The 12,812-nt window shown below is 47.7% G+C and overlaps 1 protein-coding gene across 3 annotated transcripts in view; it reads right to left on the reverse strand.

The window, feature by feature from the left end:
- Nucleotides 1–8,976, reverse strand: part of lipf (lipase, gastric) — a 47,931-nt gene extending 38,955 nt beyond the window's left edge. Inside the window, exons 1-2 of one of the 3 annotated variants that reach the window (XM_068002535.1) lie at nt 8,938–8,976; nt 316–368 (exon numbers count right to left, since the gene is read on the reverse strand). The gene's annotated coding sequence lies outside the window, so the exon portion shown is untranslated. Of the gene's footprint in view, nt 1–315; nt 369–5,514; nt 5,619–8,937 lie in introns of those variants that run through there. The other 2 variants (XM_068002534.1, XM_068002536.1) reach the window with 2 other exon arrangements.
- Between the last annotated feature and the right edge of the window lie 3,836 nt (nt 8,977–12,812).

Consider the following 12,812-nt stretch of genomic DNA (forward strand, 5'->3'; position numbering starts at 1 on the left):
TATATCATAGACTCATACAGCACAGAAAGCGGCCACTCGGCCTATCATGCATGTGCTGGCTCTTTGAAAGAGCTATCCAATTAGTCCCATTCACCTGCTCTTTCCCCATAGCCCTGCAATTTTTTTTCCCTTTTCAAGTATATATCGAATTCCTATACTAATATAGTAATGGCGACACATAGGGTGGGTGGTCTATAATAGGTTATTGATAGCAGATATTATTTAAAGGTAAAATTTATATAATTGGATAAAATAAACAAATGTATCGGCTTTAGTTCCAAATATAGTTAAGGCAACATCTCTAAATCTCCCAACCTGAATGCGGCCAAGACTCAATCACAAGATTGGAAAAATCTAACGCTGCTTATCTGAAAAGGAAAGATAACATAGTAAATAGAAGCTGGTTACGATCTCTTAAAAAAAACAATAGCCGCGGGAAAGAAAGCAAATGAAAGCAAAACAAAAAGATTAGGGAACTTAACTTGAGAGACAAATTCACTTTTTTACCACAGAGAGAACCTCTACTAATCGTTACAAAATAGGCATTTGTTTCTAGAAATATACACCGACCTTATAGTCTCCAGAATACCAAACATCTACATCTATAACTCTTAAACAAACACTAACTCAATATTCAGATTCATCCTATCTTTGTATTCCTCCGAAAGACCCAGTTTAACCCCCACAACATTTCCTGATACAAGTAACTCAGTTATCGCCTCAATGTCAAAACTGATTAATCTTAGAAACAAATACTGACACTGAGCAACAATTTTTGCTGAACAGCTTGTCAAGCTATGATATAGTTAAATATTATCTTAATTTATCTGGGACTGCCTCATTGCACTGCAGCTATCATCATTTGAATCAGTGATCGTTACCGTTCCAGTTTAGAAACATCTCGAGAAATAAAGCAGTAATGTAATTAGAACTATTTGCTTGCGTGGAGGGTAAACGTCAACACGGACTTGTTGGGATGGATGGCCTGTTTCCGTGTTGTAACTTCTATGTACGGCCCATCAGCAAATAAAGGGAGAAACAGTTATTCTATCTCACCGATGGGATGCCAAATATAGCTTCTGCCGGACTGCTGCTGGGCGAAGCAATAAACTGTGTTAATCTCACCAATTGACAACTGAGCACTAATGTGGTCAGGAGTTAAAAGAAATATGGGTCCACCACCAACGCAAGTTCAAGGACAGTGTAGCAGAACAGCATTCCATTCAGCACAGAAACAAAAGTCTTCTTTGGAGCTTTGATGATTAATCAGCTGGTGACATTATGCCCCAGTATTGCTCAATTAAGTGGCCAATGACCAAACCAATGAGAGAATTTCTTATCTCAGTGGCACAAGACTGGAGATTTCTGATGGTTACAAGAGTAAAGTTGCCTAAACATTAGGCGGAGACACACCTACAATTAAGACAGTATGCAGCAAACCATACTGCCACTAGTGTGATAGGTTGAGCAACGGCAACAGGAAACTTGGGGAAAAAAATTATATATGTTTGAACTTGACCCGACAGTGATTACAGAAAACTTCACAAGCAGTATAGCAGCTACCACCATGGACTGAACCATTCTAAAGAGAAATCAAATGGGTCACAAGGTCGAGAAGAAGTTTAAGCACTCCAAGAAGGGAATTATATGCACAATCTTGTGTAGGGGAATGTGTTGAAGGTACACATGAACCAAACTCCTCCCCAAGCCGAGCTGCCCGGAGCATCTGATAGATCCACAATTTACATCCCAATAGTTCCAGAACCACAGCAGATATTGAGGTCAAATATCAGCACAGAGGTTTCACCAGCCCAAACCGTTTGTGAGGAAGAGCAGAAAGTGACAGCTAAATAACACAAGTAAATGACTAATGTAGGTAGGGGAAGGCCAGCTTGTCATCAATGGCAATGAACACTACCTGGAGAAGTCAACTCTAGAAATCTGTCTAGCATTCATCTAGGACCAGGTAGGACAGCACAGGCAAGACAGAACAGACAGCATCAAAAGTGTACTGAGAGCAGCATGGTTCATTTTGTAAGTATGTGAGAGATCATGACCCATGTTACTAGTGGGAATGTGTCAGAAGCCCACTCAAGAAAGTGACTTTGGGGTCCAGTTAAGAACTTTTAGTATCCAAAATATCCAGTCAATGGAGCAATATTAAATTGTTAGGATCATTTTTGCTATATTTTGAGGACCCATAAAAGTCAACAATAAAGCAGCACACTAAATTAATCAGAAAACAGGAGAGCTGCAAATGAACTTAGTTTCTTCATAGGGAAACGTTCTAATTGAACATAGTGCCAAATGTCACAGGAGTATATCTTCTTGTTACTATCTATCAAGTTTGAAACCAAAACCTGACTGATATATGCTCAGCTGGAACTAGGAGTCAGTTGAACATAGGAACAGGAGGAGGCCATTCAGCCCCTCGATCCTGTTCCACCATTCAATTAGATCATGGCTGATCTGTAACTTACCTCCATCTACCTGCATTGGTTCCATATCCCTTAATACCCTTGCCTAGCTAAAACCTATCAATCTCAGTTTTAGAATTTTCAATTGACTTAGACTCAACAGCTTTTTTTTTGGGGGGGGGTGGAGAAAAGAGTTCCAGATTTCCACTACCCTTTGTAAAATGTGAACTACTACTAATGGCAATTAACCAAAGTTCAATGTTAAACAGTGACCACTGTCATGACTCTGTTGCCGTGAGATTTTAATTTAACTTTCAGTAAAGTACAACAGTTACTTTCACCAGTAATAGTTCTTGACCACTTGAGTATGGGCCAGCAAATAAGAGATAGCAAAGACAAAAAAACATGAGGAAACAAAAAAATGGTAGTTAATTATTTATTTAATGTCATGCAAGGTATTGTAACACGTTAGTGATTTACTGAATGTACCCCAGTTCATTCACAGATTAAGATTACGTTCCATTGCTCGACCCAGTGGTTGAGCTGGCCCATGCATAAGTAGCTGTGCCATACAAACCAGCAGGGCCCAGGTTTAATCCCCAGTCTGTGCTGAGTTAACTGTTCTCAGCTGGGCTGGTAGAGATGCTACAACTACCAGCCTCAGTGCCCCTGGGTTTGGGAAAGGAAAAAATCAGCCAGAGCTCCTGCTCCTGATCACCTACTGCGACTGCAAGCACATGCGTGGGCATCAGGTGAGGGCAGGATGCCCTCCACATAATCAACTACCCCTGTTGATGCGCTGTGTCCGGGCCATCACACGATCGGCCACTCGGGTGAGCTACCAGAGAGTGCCTGGTGCACATGGAACTGTACCCAACAAGGAATCAGTACCTTCAGGAGAGAAGGGGAGGGAGGGGGAAGTCCACTACATTACTGGTTTGTTCCTCTTTAACTGCTGACAGGGAGGATCTGAGCGATTATGTCAAATATGTACTGAACTGTACTATGCCCGTACCAGTCAGTTCAATGTCACGTCAGTTATCTCCCTGAAGCAGTTAAAACTGTTTGCAGTTGCCGCTAACAGTTATTGCTCAACAAACTGAAAAACTATCTGGCATTTTTCACAAGGTTTTAAAAACACAGGTGCTGTGAACAAAGCAAATCTAAAAAGTGCAAAAACAATTAAAATATAACTGCTAAAGATTTCTGGAGCACTTCTTCACAAATCCTCACAATGATCAAAAGAATGCAATATGAACAAAACCAAAGCCTGTGATTCCAGGTCCTATGCTGACTGCATTCACGTTCCAGAAATAACTTTTTCTTGTTTTAAAAAAAAGCACTGTAGAAAATTTTCTCTGAAATCTGAAAGGACAGTTATGGTTTTGTAAAGCAGTTTTCAAATTCCACCAATGAAAAATTAGTATTAAAATCTAAAATCTACCACTAATCTGGGGTCAGTTTGTCATTTTTCTAGCAACAAGCGCCCACCTGGATGATGTGTCTTTATACCACTTCAGTGCGATAGCAGTGAGGGGTCAAATTTTGCAATGTAAATGTTCAACAGTTCAGACCTTGAATTAGAATCATAGAATGATATGGCATAGAAGGCCATTCGGCCCATCATGCTTTTTGAAAGAGCTATCCAATTAGTCCCATTCCCCTGCTCTTTCCCCATAGTCCTGCAAATTTTTCCCCTTCAAGTATTTATCCAATTCCCTTTTGAAGATTATTATTGAATCTGTTTCCACCACCGTTTCAGGCAGTGCATTCCAGATCATAACAACTCGCTGCATAAAAAGATTTCTCCTCATCTCGCCTCTAGTTCTTTTGCCAATTACCTTAAATCTGTGTCCTCTGGTTACCGACCCTTCTGCTACTGGAAACAGTTTCTCCTTATTTACTCTATCAAAACCTTCATGATTTTGAACACTTCTATTAAATCTCCCCTTAACCTTCTTTATTTTGAGAACAATTTTTAGAAGTTAGAATATTCAGGGATTTTTCTATCACCTCTCTGTTATCATTAGAAATTTTAACTGTAGAGCTGCGTGTGACTCCACACTGTGAACTTTCACTGCGTTACCATGAATCACATCTATCCAGCAGTATAATCGTACAACACACAATCTCTCAGTTCTCAAATCTGTGAGCAGAACACCTTTGAAAAGCCATTACTGGCATTCAAACTGTTAATATTTTGCCAGCATTTTTACCACCCACAATTTGACAATTAAACTTCATGAAATCTACTTCTTTTACCATTAGAAAACTGAAAGATTTTTCACCATGCAGTGGCTCTGCTGGGTGGTTATGGCTTACAGTGCAATGGCACTGCTGGGAGGTATGGTTCAGGCTCAATGGCACTGCTGGTTCAGTATGGCTCCGAGTGCAATGGCACTCCTTGGGAGGGTATGGTATGGTTCAGAATGGCTCCCGGTGCAATGGCACTGCTGGGCAGGAACTGTTCCAGATCAATGGCACTGCTGGTTCAGCATGGCTCCGGTTGCAATGGCACCGCTGGGCAGGTACTGTTCCGGTGCAATGGCACCGCTGGGCAGGTACTGTTCCGGTGCAATGGCACCGCTGGGCAGGTACTGTTCCGGTGCAATGGCACCGCTGGGCAGGTACTGTTCCGGTGCAATGGCACCGCTGGGCAGGTACTGTTCCGGTGCAATGGCACCGCTGGGCAGGTACTGTTCCGGTGCAATGGCACCGCTGGGCAGGTACTGTTCCGGTGCAATGGCACCGCTGGGCAGGTACTGTTCCGGTGCAATGGCACCGCTGGGCAGGTACTGTTCCGGTGCAATGGCACCGCTGGGCAGGTACTGTTCCGGTGCAATGGCACCGCTGGGCAGGTACTGTTCCGGTGCAATGGCACCGCTGGGCAGGTACTGTTCCGGTGCAATAGTTCAGCTGCAGGTATTGGCAGTGCTTTAACACAATCAATTCCTCCGTGCCCAACTCCTGTTAATGGAGCAAACTGGCAGCTGCCCAGGTGATGCCGGACTCAGAGACCCAGAGATTGCAGCCCAGCAGCGCGCCTTGTACGGGGTAACTTCCTGCCCGCTGCCCCCGCCGTACAAACCACACTTACCAACACACCCCGAGCGGCGGCGAGACCCGGAGCGCGATCCGCCGAAGCTCTGGCTCGTCCCAGACGGAAGGAAGAGGGCGAGGCGCGGTCCCGCGAGCGCGCTCCCCGCTCCAGCTCGTGGTCCGCTCCCTCCGCGCGCGGCTCCAGCCCGTATCACCGCGAGAGCCAAACCAACCTGCGGGTGACGTCGGGCTTCCTCTCTGTTCGCGTCACAGTCAGCAGCTGGTTCGTGGTGAGCTCGTGTCACGCCGGGCTGTGCGCGTGCACCCTGCACCGGGCTGTGCTCGTGCCCCTTGTGCGGAACGCCGGGCTGTGCATGTGCACCCTGTACCGTACACTGGGCTGTGCGTGTGCACCCTGTACCGTACACTGGGCTGTACGTGTGCACCCTGTACCGTACACCGGGCTGTGCGTGTGCACCCTGTACCGTACACTGGGCTGTACGTGTGCACCCTGTACCGTACACCGGGCTGTGCATGTGCACCCTGTACCGTACACTGGGCTGTACGTGTGCACCCTGTACCGTACACCGGGCTGTGCATGTGCACCCTGTACCGTACACCGGGCTGTGCATGTGCACCCTGTACCGTACACTGGGCTGTACGTGTGCACCCTGTACCGTACACCGGGCTGTGCATGTGCACCCTGTACCGTACACCGGGCTGTGCATGTGCACCCTGTACCGTACACCGGGCTGCGCACGTGTACCCTGTACCGTACGCCTGGTTGTGTTTGTGCCCCTTGTACTGTACATCTGGCTGTGCGTGTGCCCCTTGTTCTGTACGCCTGCCATCCTTATATTGCCGTCTAGCCTATATGTCACTCCAGTCCCACGCCAGCGTGCCTGACTCTTAATTGCTCTCTGAGGTGGCATAGCGAGCCACTCAGTTGTATTAAACCGCTACTAGCGGTTCAAGAAGAAGATCCACCACCACCTCTGCAAAAAACCACACAATTTATCACATTTGAATTACATAGAATGTAATACACAGCACACAAACAGGCCATTCAGCCTCAAAGGTCCACACAAGCCTCCTCCCACACTTCTTCATCTAACCCCATCAACATATCCTTCTATTCCTTTCTCCCTCTTGTCTTTATCTAGCTTCCCCTTAAATGCATCTATGTTCGTCGCCTCAACTCCTTGAGGTAGTGAGTTCCACATTCTTACCACTCTGGGGAAAGAAGTTTCTCCTGAATTCCCCATTGGATTTATTAGTGACTATCTTATATTTATGGCCCCTAGTTCTGGTCTTCCCCGCAAGTGGAAACATCTCTCCATCTATACTTTCAAACCCTTTCATAATCTTAAAGACATCTCTCAGGTCACCACTCAGTCTTCTCTTTTCTAGAGAAAAGTGCCCCAGCCTGTTCAATCTTTCCTAATAGGTATAACCTCTTAGTTCTGGTATCATCTAGTAAATCTTTTTTGCACCGTCTCCAGTGCCTCTATATCATTTTTATGTTGACTAGAACTATCCACAGTACTCCAAATATGGTCTAACCAAGTTTCTATACAAGTTTAACATAACTTCCCTGGTTTTGAATTCTACCCCTCTAGAAATGAACCCCAGTTTAATGTCCCCATGATTTTTCTCCAGGGTTGCTCGCAATTCCTGAAGACTGCAGGCCAATCCTGGAGGGTTGGCAACCCTTTAGTCAGGCGATGACAGGGGCCGAACTACACGAGTTTTATCTGGTGCTATTATAATAAGTGTGGGCTTAACCGGGACATAACGCTAGCACTTTGATCAAAATAAATCTCCTGCAAACCTAACCTGATTAAACATTTCTGACAGAGCATTGACTACCACTGATATTACAGCTACCGCATCAACATACCTAGATGCATTGTCTGCTATTGTCAACATTTACAATTTCCCTGATTCACCCCTGATTGGCGTTGGTCCGATTACATCTATGCCACCTCATTTCTTTGGAAGTACATTTAGGCAGTCACCATTACATTCTAACCTGATGGCTCTAAGATTCCAGTGTGGGATTGTAATAATTCATCTCTGTCCTATTCCCGCCCCCCACCCCCAGTTCCACCCAAAAACTAGTGGGGGGAGAGCAGAAGATTGTGGCCATCGTTCTGAGGTTGTAATTCATGTGGCTTACTGAGGCATTATTTACCTTGCATCCAGTGTGTGGATATATATCTGATCTGGGAGTGCTTACTGCTGGCACTGGGTGGAAAGATGTGTGAGAGATTGGAGATCTATCCTATTTCAAATCTCAAGAATCTCTATAGGGGTAACTTTATGAAACTAAGCTCCCTTCCTGGAGCCTTGCCTGTCAGAAGCACGTACTATGAATCTGGGCATGCCCTCCTCGCAATGAAAATGGACGGATGGAAAAGTAAGGTGGGGGATAGTAAGCACCCCTGATGGTAGAGGCTCTGTGCCAAGTGTGCGTTTTGTAAAATTACTGTGTATACATTTTTTATTTGAAATTTAAGAGCTTGCTGGTATTGCAACAATTTTAATGTGGTCTTGTGTCTGCTTTCTGGGAGAAGGTGGAAAATATGCAAGTCTGTTTAGTACACTGGAGCCTGCTTGCAAAGGAAACAACTTATCCCTGTTTATGATGATTGCTTGTAGCCAGTCCCCCATCAAGACACAATAGTTTGATTGTTTAAACAGTTGCATATGTCATCTCGGTCCAGTCATAGCGCATAGCAATTGGTGGTGGATGTCAAGTTCATAAAGCTAATGCAAATTAATTAATATTGATCAACAGACTATCAACTGCATATACTTACAGCCTATAACCTTTACAATTGTCCCACTTAAAAGTCTTTTGAGCGGTACTTCTGTGGTTTTGCTTTGTTCTGAACGTACAGGAAGTTCTTATAAGGAATTTGAAAGGATGCCCTGATGCATTTGAAATCTATTTTTGATTGACAGTTTTAACTAATTGTGAAGGTACCGTTATATCTTTCTTTTAAACCAGCTTGATTTGAAAGGAAAGAGGCAGATAATCAGGTTGTATACAGGTTCTTCAGTTCCTTTCTCGCTGTGCCACCATACAAGCTGGAAGCTCTTCCAGCTCTGTCATGTAAAACCGTTTTGTCAAGGATGTATGCTGTAAGTTATAAAATTTACCACAGAGTATTGCTATAGTCCAGTAAATTTATTATTTTGGAACTATTTTAAAGTTTTGGTTAAAAAAATAAGTATTCTATTACTACACCCATTTTTCCGATTGATCCTTTTGCTTCTGTGTAATTTTTGTCTCTAGTAAGCATTAGATAACCATTAATTAGTAGTTTTCACTTTAAACCTACAGTATATTAGCATATTGGGCCTGACTTTAGCAGGCCTGCGGGTTGGGTTTCGGGTGCGTGGCCTCCGCGCCGGGTGAAATTAGTGGGTTGCCCGTGCGATCGCGGCAGGCAATGCGCTAATGGGATCCACTGACCTGCTCCTCCGGGCTCCGCGGCGCTGGTCTGCGCGTCGGGCGGGCTGCGCATGCTCAGTACGATCTGTCAGCTGGAGGCTCTCTAGTTAAAGGGGCAGTCCTCCACTGACAGATGCTGCAACCAATGGGACACATTACAGCATGGAGCAGCCCAGGGGGAAGGCTGCTCCCAGTTTAATGATGCCTCACCCCAGGTATCATCAGATGGGGTGAGGAGGAGGGGGAGGACACAGATCTTCCACCCGGCGGGCGGGAGGAAGCGGCCTGCCTCCGCCACCAAGAAGGCCTGGCTCGAGGTGGCAGAGGGGGTCACCTGCACCACCAACATATCGCCCACCTGCATACAGTGCAGGAGGCGCTCCAATGACCTCAGTAGGTCAGCCACAGTGAGAACACGTAGTCTTTCCCCTACACTCCGTCTGCCACAACACTGCCCCCACCCCACATCTCCTTCGGCACCGCCAACACTACTCTGCCACATCACCCCTCATACCCACTCAAACCCCATCCTCATCTTACCTGCACCTACTCACCTCACCAGTACTCACCCGCCACTAATACGCAACCCAATCCTCATACAATCTCATGGCTCTATCCCATACTCACCCTCTCGTGCATCTTTCTCACGGCCAGCCTCACTCAACCTGCCACCACCTGTGCTGCAGCCACAGGGCATGCATCGCATATGTGCAGTAGGCAGCGTACGGCAAACGTGTCGTGAGCATGAAGGGGATGCACAAGGGTGTCTGAGGGTTTGCCATGGGTGTTACCTATATTGAATTTCAGAGCAATAAACATCACACATTATATTGGCACCACCACTGCTATGTCTCCGCGAATCCTGTCTGTTGTGTCCAATAATGCCCGCTCCTGGGTATCGCTATGAGGACCCACCACTGATGCCACCCATTGTGTTACTGCAGAGTAGGTGCAGGTGTATTTGCAGGGCTCTTCCGCGCAGACGACTGAGAGACATCGGCGGTGTACCCGGTTGCACCCTGGAAGGATGCGGAGGAGAAGTTGTGGAGGGCAGTGGTGACTTTGGCAGCGACAGGTAAGCAGATGGTGCTGGGGCCAGCCAGGAGCAGTCATGAAAGAGCCTGCAGATCTCCACGACTACATGTCGAGTGAATCTGCGCCTCCGTGTGCACTGCTGCTCGGAGAGGTCCGGGGAGCTGCGCCTCGGTCTGTGGACCCTGTGGCGAGGGTAGTGCCCTCTGCGACGCGTCTCTCTCTGCGGTAGCCCTCCCTCCTGCTGTACAGGTGGATGTGTCACAGCACTCTGTTGTGGAGCTCCACGTGTCAGAGGTGGACGGCGTGGCCGGCGAGGCTGGTGATGCTGTTCGCCCTCCGAGGGGGTCATGACTGCAGCTACGGCGGCCCCCATCCGCAATATGTACATCTGAGGGGGTCCGCAAGGTAGGTACATGTCTCCGGACCCCGGGGTGAGTGTGCAGGTTGGTGACTTTGACCGTCCGGAGGTGGGTGGTGGAGGCCACACTTTGTCCCAAGTGACAGAGCGGCCTCCTGCAATGGGTGAGGGTCTCCCCCCCCACCTGTCAAATGGACCTTTGCAGCTGCCACAGGCTGACAGCTGCAACACGTCCAGTTCAACTAGGACTGTTTCCCCCAGTGTGTGAAACAGTCCCATGTTTCCCCAAAATCACACACAGTCCCTTAATCAGGTCAGTTAATGACCTGAACAAGCGAAATAAATAACCTCAAGTGGCATCCCGCTGGCTTTAATTGCCTGCGGGATTCCCACCAGCGGGGGCCACGCACGCACCCCCGCACGTCATCGGGGAACCCGGAAGTGGGCGGGATCGTGGCGGGTTCCCGTCACGTGACTGGATATCGGGATTTTCGGGGCCCCCCTGCTGGAAACCCACAGGCAACCCGACAGTAAAATCGAGCCCATTATGTTTTGTTGCCTTCAGAGCGATCAGGGGTTACAGGGGTAACCCATACTGTTTCCAGCATACGTACCAATGGTAAAAGTGTTCAGAGTTCACTCTGGACATGCAACATTCTGGATACTTTGTGCATACGGCCAATTGTGTGATCATAGGGAGCACAACAGACTCACTACTGGAAGCTGACATTTGCATGCAGGTTTTAGAGATATTAAAATGGCTACTATATATTGACAAAAAATGGCTGATATTATATGCATTATAGGAAAAGTGAAGTTAGCCTAGGTTACAAACTCAGACACACACTTCACTGCAGACACGTCACCAAGGCAACAATGATAAGAGATACCTCTGGACCAGCTACCTGAAACCGAGATGAGATAAGGGGGGGAAACAAGAGTTTGTCTGTGATTAAGCAAGAGTGATTAATAGAATAGATTAGATTATAATGTGTGATGTTTATTCCTGTGAAACTATAAGAAAGGGAGCACAAGTAGAAAGTATTGGGAGAGAATCTGAATCGTAACATGGAGTTCCAATTCCTCGGCAATAACTTCTTTCACTTTGATGACCACAAATCATGATGAAAAACAGAAAGAGTGATGAAGGTGCAGTAACCTCGCTTAAAAAAATAAGTAACACAGGCAGCACTGTGGCAGTGTGTTAGAGTCCTAACTTACCATCCCCACAGAAGTAAGATGCAGTTTTGCACCTGCAATCCTCCATGTGCTATGTTTTCAATCTCAGCCATGCTACTGTGGAGAGACACCAGGCAAAGACTAGGGGCTCGATTTTACCGTCGGGTTTCCTGTGGGTTTCCAGCGGGGGGGGCCCCGAAAATCCCGATATCCAGTCACGTGACGGGAACCCGCCACGATCCCGCCCACTTCCGGGTTCCCCGATGACGTGCGGGGGTGCGTGCGTGGCCCCCGCTGGTGGGAATCCCGCAGGCAATTAAAGCCAGCGGGATGCCACTTGAGGTTATTTATTTCGCTTGTTCAGGTCATTAACTGACCTGATTAAGGGACTGTGTGTGATTTTGGGGAAACATGGGACTGTTTCACACACTGGGGGAAACAGTCCTAGTTCAACTGGACGTGTTGCAGCTGTCAGCCTGTGGCAGCTGCAAAGGTCCATTTGACAGGTGGGGGGGGGAGACCCTCACCCATTGCAGGAGGCCGCTCTGTCACTTGGGACAAAGTGTGGCCTCCACCACCCACCTCCGGACGGTCAAAGTCACCAACCTGCACACTCACCCCGGGGTCCGGAGACATGTGCCTACCTTGCGGACCCCCTCAGATGTACATATTGTGGATGGGGGCCGCCGTAGCTGCAGTCATGACCCCCTCGGAGGGCGAACAGCATCACCAGCCTCGCCGGCCACGCCGTCCACCTCTGACACGTGGAGCTCCACAACAGAGTGCTGTGACACATCCACCTGTACAGCAGGAGGGAGGGCTACCGCAGAGAGAGACGCGTCGCAGAGGGCACTACCCTCGCCACAGGGTCCACAGACCGAGGCGCAGCTCCCCGGACCTCTCCGAGCAGCAGTGTACACGGAGGCGCAGATTCACTCGACATGTAGTCGTGGAGATCTGCAGGCTCTTTCATGCCGAGCTGCTCCTGGCTGGCCCCAGCACCATCTGCTTACCTGTCGCTGCCAAAGTCACCACTGCCCTCCACAACTTCTCCTCCGCATCCTTCCAGGGTGCAGCCGGCTACACCGCCGATGTCTCTCAGTCGTCTGCGCGGAAGAGCCCTGCAAATACACCTGCACCTACTCTGCAGTAACACAATGGGTGGCATCAGTGGTGGGTCCTCATAGTGATACCCAGGAGCGGGCATTATTGGACACAACAGACAGGATTCGCGGAGACATGGCAGTGGTGGTGCCAATATAATGTGTGATGTTTGTTGCTCTGAAATTCAATATAGGTAACACCCATGGCAAACCCTCAGACA

This window comes from Heptranchias perlo, chromosome 21 (assembly GCF_035084215.1).
Source record: "Heptranchias perlo isolate sHepPer1 chromosome 21, sHepPer1.hap1, whole genome shotgun sequence".
Lineage (NCBI taxonomy): Eukaryota > Metazoa > Chordata > Chondrichthyes > Hexanchiformes > Hexanchidae > Heptranchias > Heptranchias perlo.